Source organism: Crocodylus porosus, unplaced genomic scaffold, assembly GCF_001723895.1.
Source record: "Crocodylus porosus isolate Cpor-Errol unplaced genomic scaffold, CroPor_comp1, whole genome shotgun sequence".
NCBI lineage: Eukaryota > Metazoa > Chordata > Crocodylia > Crocodylidae > Crocodylus > Crocodylus porosus.
In genome coordinates, this window is record NW_017728948.1 from 12859418 (window position 1) to 12867491 (window position 8074).

Consider the following 8074-nt stretch of genomic DNA (forward strand, 5'->3'; position numbering starts at 1 on the left):
ACTCTCTGGGTGCGCCCCATCAGCCAATTTTTTACCCATCCAACTGTGCAGGCATCAGTGCCACAGTTGCTTAATTTATTGATGAGGATGGGGTGAGAGACAGCGTCTTACATCATGAATTCTTAGCTGTGCTCTTCACCACGCCTCTGAGCAGGAAATACTATGTTTGACCATGCCTATGAGCCTGGTGAGAACACTGCCAGGAAAACATGCCTCACCCATTCATTTCTGCGCAATGCCCAGCAAATACCCCTGAAAATGTAATGTGGCCCCTCCAGGAGCAGCTCTGGCAGCATGCTAGCAAACATGCACAGAACTGGGCATGTGCCAAGCGGCATCCACACTGCATATTTCAGCATTGGTGCGCACACACCAATCAGGTGAGGCATGTTTTCAAGGTGGTGCCCCTTAGCCTGGGCTTGAGTCATGCAGATACATCCTCAATTGGGCTGATGCCTAGTTGCTGTCAGAACACCAGCCGTCCCTCCTAGCTGAGCCTGGCCATTTGACAGAGCCACTCTAAGCAGGAGAACCCCAGATGCAGCAGGTTGGTCTGATTTGTGGGTCAAGGAATCCATTTCTAAGCACTTGGACAGTGATTAGGAACAACCAGCATGAATTCACCAAGGGCAAGTCATGCCTGACCAACCTGATTGCCTTCTATGATGAGATGACTGGCTCTGTGGATGTGGAGAGACTGGTGGATGTGGTGTTCCTTGATTATAGCAAGGCTTTTCATACGGTCTCCCACAACATTCTCCCAGGAAAGCTAAGGAAGTACAGACTGAATGAATGGACTATAAGGTGGATAGAAAACTGGCTGGAGCATCAGAGTCAGAGAGTAGTAATCAGTGGCTTGATATCTAGCTGGCAGCTGGTATCAAGTAGAGTGCCCCACAGGTAGATCCTGAGGCTGATTTTGTTCAATGTCTTCATCAATGACCTGGAAGATGGCATAGAGGGCACTCTCAGCAAATCTGCAGGTGAGACCAAGCTGGGGACAGTAGTAGATGCACTGGAGGGTAGGGCTAGGATTCAGTGTGACCTGGACAAAGTGGAGGATTGGACCAAAAGGAATCTCATGAGGTTCAAACAAGGACAAGTGCAAAGTCCTGCACTTAGGACAGAACAATCCCATGCACCGGTACAGGCTGGGGCTGGCTGGGCAGCAGCTTGGCAGAAAAGGACCTGAGGGTTACAGTGGACAAGAAGCTGAATATGAGCCAGCCGTGTGCCCTTGTTGCCAAGAAGGCTAATGGCATCCTGGGCTGCATTGGTAGGTGTGTTGCCAGCAGGTCAAGGGAAGGGATTATTCCCTCTATTCACTACTGTTAAGGCCACATCTGGAGTACAGTGTTCAGTTTTGGACTCCCCACTACAGAAAGGATATGGACAAATTGGAGAGAGTCCAGCAGAGGGCAACAAAATGGTTTGGGGGCTGGGGGACATGATTTCTGAGGAGAAGCTGAGGGAACTGGACTTATTTAGTCTAGAGAAGAGGAGACTGAGAGGAGATTTAACAGCAGCCTTCAACTACCTGAAGCAGGGTTCAAAACCAGACCAGCAGTTCCCAAGCTGTGGTACAGGTGCCACCAGTGGTATGCAGATAACCTGTCAGTGGTACACGTTAACAGATTTATTATAAATACGTTATATGACAAAAGTTTGCTGATGGTACTTAAGGTTGTATCGTTTTATATTGCTGGTCCAAATCTGTCAGAGTTTGGGAAGAACCACTGAACTAGACTGTTCTTAGCGGTGGCAGATGACAGACCAAGGAGCAATGGTCTCAAGCAGCAGCAAGAGAAGTTGAGCTTAGATATTAGGAAGAATTTTCTCACTGGAACAGGTTACGCAGAGAGGTGGTGGAAGCTCCCTCCTTGGAGGCTTTAAAGACCCAGCTGGACAAAGCTTTGGCTGGGATAGTTTAGTTGGGGCTGGTCCTGCTTCAAGCAGGGGGTTGGACTAGATGACCTTTTGAGGTCCCTTCCATCCCTAATTTTCTAAAATTATACCCCTTGTCCTGAATTGATCGCCTCCTGTCTTACTCACCTGTATGGCATATCAAAACCGATGGCTTTCCACCTGCCAGCACCCATCTGCAGAAAAAAATCAGAAGTTGGGAGATAAACACATACAAAATTCTGCCCTGCAGCCACGGTAGCTTCAAATGGCATGGATGGAACAATGGCACAATGAGAGGCAATTAACTGCACGCTCAGGCCAGTCTGGCCACTGGTCCCCAGCACCACGAGTCTCTCTTCTCCGCTCATTATTTCCAGCAGAACCTTTCTTGGCTCTGTGAAAGCCTGAGTGGGGGTGGGGAGCGGGATGTAGTTTTAGGTTGTTTTACAAAGAGCGTTTTCAGTGACCTCGGTGATCCAGCCTTTGTGTCTCCGGCATTGTGTGGGCTGAAGGTAAGTTTAGGCTGGCAACCGGCAAGCCTCTTCCAGAGAAGTCTGTCATCCACTCTGCTGCTTTACAAGTAGCCCTGCTAATGAGGAATCTGACGCTACAAAGCACAGCTTAATATTTCAGTTGGTAGCCCAGCTGGCTTCCTGTCTCACCACACATTTGCATAACTATCATTGGGAAGAAGGAGAGTGGAGGACCGAGCAGCCTCGCAACGGAACAGCTGGCCATTCTGAAAATGGATTATATAATTCTATTGTCCTGATGTCTGGCTTGCTCAGTTTGCATATTAAAGATTTCCCCCACCCCGGCTTATCGTTCGCTATAGAGCAGCAGTGCCAATGTCTGAAGTTTAAGGCTGTCTTAAGCAATTTGATTTGCTCTTGACACTTGGCAGACAAGCTCCTCGGTACAGAGAAGGAAAGCGGATCAGTCAGGGGAGGGAGGGAGGTTTCAAGGAATGTGTGAAAATGTGGCTTGATGCAATCATTCGCCAGCAAATTTAAGGCCAGGTGTAATGATGAACGGTGAAGCGTGTGAAAAATGTAGCATCATGCAAATCAGAGAGAAAAGGCCCATTAAAGGAGTTTTACTCCTTTCCCTTGACAGCCTGCACAACTTTTTTTTTTTTTTTTTTACAGCTTTTAATATGTTACAAGCCGTGGGGAACCAAAGGGCTAGATCACTACAGACTCTTTTAGGTATGCACAAAAAAGAGATTGAGCACCCTCTCCTCCAATCTTTTCCTTCCTGGAAGTGAAAATCCCATTCCTGTCCTTAGAAGTAACATTCTTAAGGAAAGTTTTCTGACTCAAAAAAACTTCATCCCAAGACCCTCGTCCTCATCCCCAAAATTGGGCTGGCACGAATGCACGCTTTGTGAACAGATATGTTATACAAATATGTCAGTGGGTGGCAACTCATGCTTGCTACACCTCCTGCCTTATGCCAGGTGCTTTCCAATCTGAATGATGATATCATGGATTGGATTTTTTTCTACCAGAATGGTCCCTCCCCAGCTCTCTTGCATTCTTTAACCTTTTTCTCTGTTTCTGCCTCCATTTTTCTTCCAACGTGCCCCAGGCAGCCTCCAAATCCAATGGCATTTGAACTCATAGGTTCCACATTAGACAAAACAAATTTGTCAATTCCATTATGAATCATATGATGCAGCCGAGGTACCACTGCCTACAGATAAGGCTGCCCGGCACTTTCCATTATAAAACCCTGTTTTCAGCTGCTTATCACATTGCCAAGTTTAAATCGTTTGGGATGAAATTTTCCATCCCAGATAGCTGCTCCAGGCTGATTTTTTGTTAAAGCAGCTTAGCTGTTTTCCCCCTATTTATATTAAAAAGCGGGATCTTATAGCCAGGTTGTTAGCAGGTTTAACATCCATCCATGTGCTTTGGGGCGGGGTCTTGAAATTTGGTTGTGGCCTGGTCATCCATACCACTTTGAGCCGAAGCTGATTTTCTTGCCGCCTCCGTGAAACTTCACTCAGATTTTGACAAGTTTGAAGTCTCTCAACAATCCCATTTCCCAGTCAAGATAATTTATCAGCTGAATTGCTGGCATATTGCATCTGCACTGAGCTGGCGCATGCTGGCTGGATTGTGCACCTGCCGTCCCCACAAATCAATGAACCCTGTTCCAAGCCTTAGGTGGCAAAAACCATGAAGGGTTTGCCGTTCCACTTTCCTCCAAGCTGCCAGGGGAAGCCACTCAGTGTGGAGCAGGGAACAGTATGACTGGACTTCACAGGAATGAAGAACTTGGAGGGTTTCTGTAAGAAAGAAGCAGCTGAAGTAGGCACGGGGTGGAAGGGCAGCAGCAAGAGAGGGAACAGAGGTAGAAAGGCCCCATACAGGTTAAATGACATCTCCCTGCACAATCTACAACCGAATTCAAAATACTCAAGGCTTTCCTTTCTTGTCTAGGCAACAGCTACATGGACCTTGGCAGAGTGTGCAACTCATCCCCATCTCTAGTTGCAGTTCCAACAAAAAAAATTATAACAGCCTACCACTGCTAGTAGAAGCTGTCCTGTAGATCTAACGATACCAAACCAGTTAAGGTAGGGCAGCAGAGAGCTCAGCAGCAGCTAATTTTCCCTGCTGCTTGGCAAGGTGAATTAGCTCAAGCTCAGCTTCATGTTGCCACTACTAGATTGTGCTCTGCGTCCCCAAGCCAGCACGTTTAATCTCACGTATCCCCACACAACACTTCACTCTGCAGTGTAACCATAATGCAAGTCACTCAAACCAACATTTTCACTGTGTTCCTTATTTTTTTTTTTTTGGTATCCAGACTTGAAATGCTGGAGTCCAATTGGAAGTGTTGACTACTCAGAACGACAAAGGAGAACAATAGGAGCCCTGCTCCAAACAGGTCAAGTGCCATGAAGTGCTAAGTACGCTGAAAAGTTAAGCCTTTGCCTTATATTGGGCATCCAGAATCAGTGGATAGTTTTGACAATGCTGTGCCGAAGCTCCCCATGCGACAAATGGCGAGAGCAGCGCCTCACCTCGTTGAGGTGTTGTGAAGATAAGTTCCTTCACGTTTGTAAAAAGCCAAGATGCTACAGTGATGGCACCTGTAGACATGCCTGATCATCATCATTCAACGCAGGGTTTGACTAGGATGTGGCAAACAATGCGCAGGCCAATGCATTTCATAAGAATAAAAAGAAACACTAAACAGCTATTCATTCAGAGACCAGTGCCATTCTCATGGGCAGGATGAGGCAAGGGTCCTGTGGAAGAAAATAGCATGAGGCCATGTCATTAAGAGTTGCTATGATGCATACTCACTCAAGGATGAATTTGGGTTGAATAGTGGGGACATTAATGAACCTTTTCAGGAGATCATACACAGATATATAGATGAGAATCAAGCACTTACAAAGACTCATCTGAACACATTTGCGTTCATTTGCTTTTAAAGAAAGACATCTTCTGAATCCTTCCCACAGTGCCGGAGCTTGCTTATGGCTCAGCCACAGGCTGCTATCCCCATCAAGCCAGAGCCACTGTTGGTATGCTCTGTGTGCTATTAATTCTTGCCAGATTTCCATCTTTTGAGTAGTACCAGATTTCCATCTTTTGAGTAGTACTTAACAGCTGCTTCCCAACGGCAGGCCTCTGATGACAGACATACTAGCTTCTTCTATAATATCTGCCTCAAATATTCGTAGCCTTTTTGCTAGTGAACTAAACTCTCGAGCAAATCTCAGCTTTTGCTGTAAATTCAGCCCAGTTAATGCCTCATCTTTCCTTGAGATGTTTGATGTCAAAGTCACTTGGAAGTCTCTCCGGAGTTTTTGTGGATTGCCAATGTTCATAGATACATGAAAACATGGAAATAACATTAGAGTTGCAAATTCCTAGCTGAGTCTTCAAGCTGCAGATTTTTGATGGCCAAATCTTGTTTAAGATAGTTAAAGCCACTTGCTGACCCACCAGTTCATGACTTGGTTCGCATGTTACTGCTGAGGTATGTAAATGGGGATATACAGGCAATCCTTTGCTAACAAAATGTTTAAATTGGGAGCTGCTGGGGGTTTTATTTGATTTTCATAATTAATTATTACCTCTGGCTTTTGAGCAATGCTAGATAGCCTTTTAGGGTGCATCCAGACAAGCGCGCACGTGCTTCTTGCGGCATCTCAAAGTAGTTTGAGACGCCGCAAGAGGCACACCGGAAATGGAAAAATGTTCCCCGCGCTGCAAATCTAGGTATCCAAAAAACCCCCCAAACCCCTACGGGGAAAAAAAGGCGGGGCAGGGCATGGTCGTGAGGCAACCAGAGGTGGGGGGCCTCCAAAGAGACACTCGGGTAGCTATAGAGCAGGGGTGAGCAATTATTTTGGGCGGGGGGCCGCTCACTGAGTTTTGGCAAGCCATTGAGGGCTGCATGACAGGCAGCCCGGGGCAGATAAATATGAATTTTCTAAATTTTTTAGGGGCCCCATGGGCAGGATAGAAGGGTCTTGTGGGCCGCATCCAGCCCGCGGGCCGCATTTTGCCCACCCCTGCTATAGCCTGCTCCTGTTCTGAGAGTCTCCTTGTACCTGAAGCAGGGTGTTTGTGCCCAAAAGCTTGCAAAGAACTTTTTCCCAACTATTTAGTTGCTCTAATAAAAGATTTCACATCTACCCAAAGAGCCTTGCCTGCAGATATATAAATGCACTCCAAATTGTGAATGAACATATGGAACAGTACTGGATCCAGGACAGACCCCAGTGGGATCCTACCACTTAAATCTCTCCAGTTTGACAGAGAATCATTGAACCCTGTTCTTTTAGCAGTTTTGCAACAAGCTGTGTACCCACCGTACAGTAATATAACCCTGCAAGCAAGGAAGTGAGTCAAAAACCTTACCAAAATCAAGAAACATCACATTACTGTTTGTGTTTTCCCCTTGCTCACAAAGCCACATGTGTTTAGGTGTTCTCTGTGTCACACGTTACCTAGTGCAACTACACTTCCGTTCATCTTTCTCTTAATGTATTTATAGAACCTTTTCTTTCTCAACTTTCATGTCCCTGCTAGTTGTAACATAATTTGTGCCTTGACCTTTCTGTTTTTGCCCTTTCATGCTCCCACTAGTCTTTTTTTTTTTTTTTGCTGTATCTTTAAACATCCATCCTTGTTTCCACTTTTTGAGCATTCTTTTTTAATCTTCAGGTCATTAAAGAGCTCGCATACAGCCACGAGCCTCTTATAATACTTCCTAACCTGCCTCTGCTGCAGATGGCTCATCAGTGCACCTTAATATTGTCTTTTCAAGAAACCGCCAGGTCTCCTGAAGTCTTTTTTGCCGTGCTTAGAATTTTTCAAAAGACAATCCATCATCCAGTTCCCTGGGCCTGCTGAAATCCATCGTCCTAATGCCATAGCTCTCATGCCTTCCTTTTCTTGGAAATATGAACGGAATAATTTTGTAAATGTCTTTCACCCCAATTACCTTCCACCTGCAGATTCGCATGGTGTTCTGGAGCGAATAGGGTCTTCAGACCTATGGAGATGATGAGGAGTGATTTGATGCTCCTTTCTGAGGATTACTGTTCAGGTGAAAATCTAGCTGTAACAATTTTCCAAGTCAAAATCCAGTTAGATCTGCCTCACCTTCATCAAGGCCCAGGGCATCAAAACCTGCTGAAAAGGACCTAGGGGTTACAGTGGACAATAAGCTGAATATGAGCCAACACTGTGCTCTTGCGAAGGCTAATGGCAAACTGGGCTGCATTAGTAGGAAAATCTTCTGTCAGCGGATCAAGGGAAGTGATGTGGGGCAGAGGGAGCCATCTGCCGACCTGACCTGTTGTCTCGGGAAATCCGCTGCTTGCCTGGAGCCTGGATCCAAGATGTCACGGAGGGACTACCGAGACTCATCCGGCCCTCTGACTACTGCCCCATGCTGCTTATCCATGTGGGCATCAATGGCACTGCCAGGGGAGATCCTGAGCAGATCAAAAGTGACTACAGGGCTCTGAGTGCAGGGGTGAAGAGGTCTGGGGCTCAGGTCATGTTCTCTTCAATCCTTCCAGTCAAGAGAAAGGGCCCAGGCAGGAACAGGTGCATCCTGCAAATCAATACCCGGCTGCACAGGTGTCGTTAGCAGGGCTTTGGCCTCTTTGACCATGGGATGAAGATCCAAG

The 8074-nt window shown here is 46.4% G+C and overlaps 1 long non-coding RNA gene across 1 annotated transcript in view; it reads right to left on the minus strand.

Annotated features, from left to right (window-relative positions):
- LOC109322248 overlaps positions 1-5641 on the minus strand; it is a 20253-nt gene extending 14612 nt beyond the window's left edge. The window contains exon 1 of the long non-coding RNA XR_002104339.1: positions 5631-5641. This is a non-coding gene — a long non-coding RNA (uncharacterized LOC109322248). The remainder of the gene's footprint in view (positions 1-5630) is intronic.
- Between the last annotated feature and the right edge of the window lie 2433 nt (positions 5642-8074).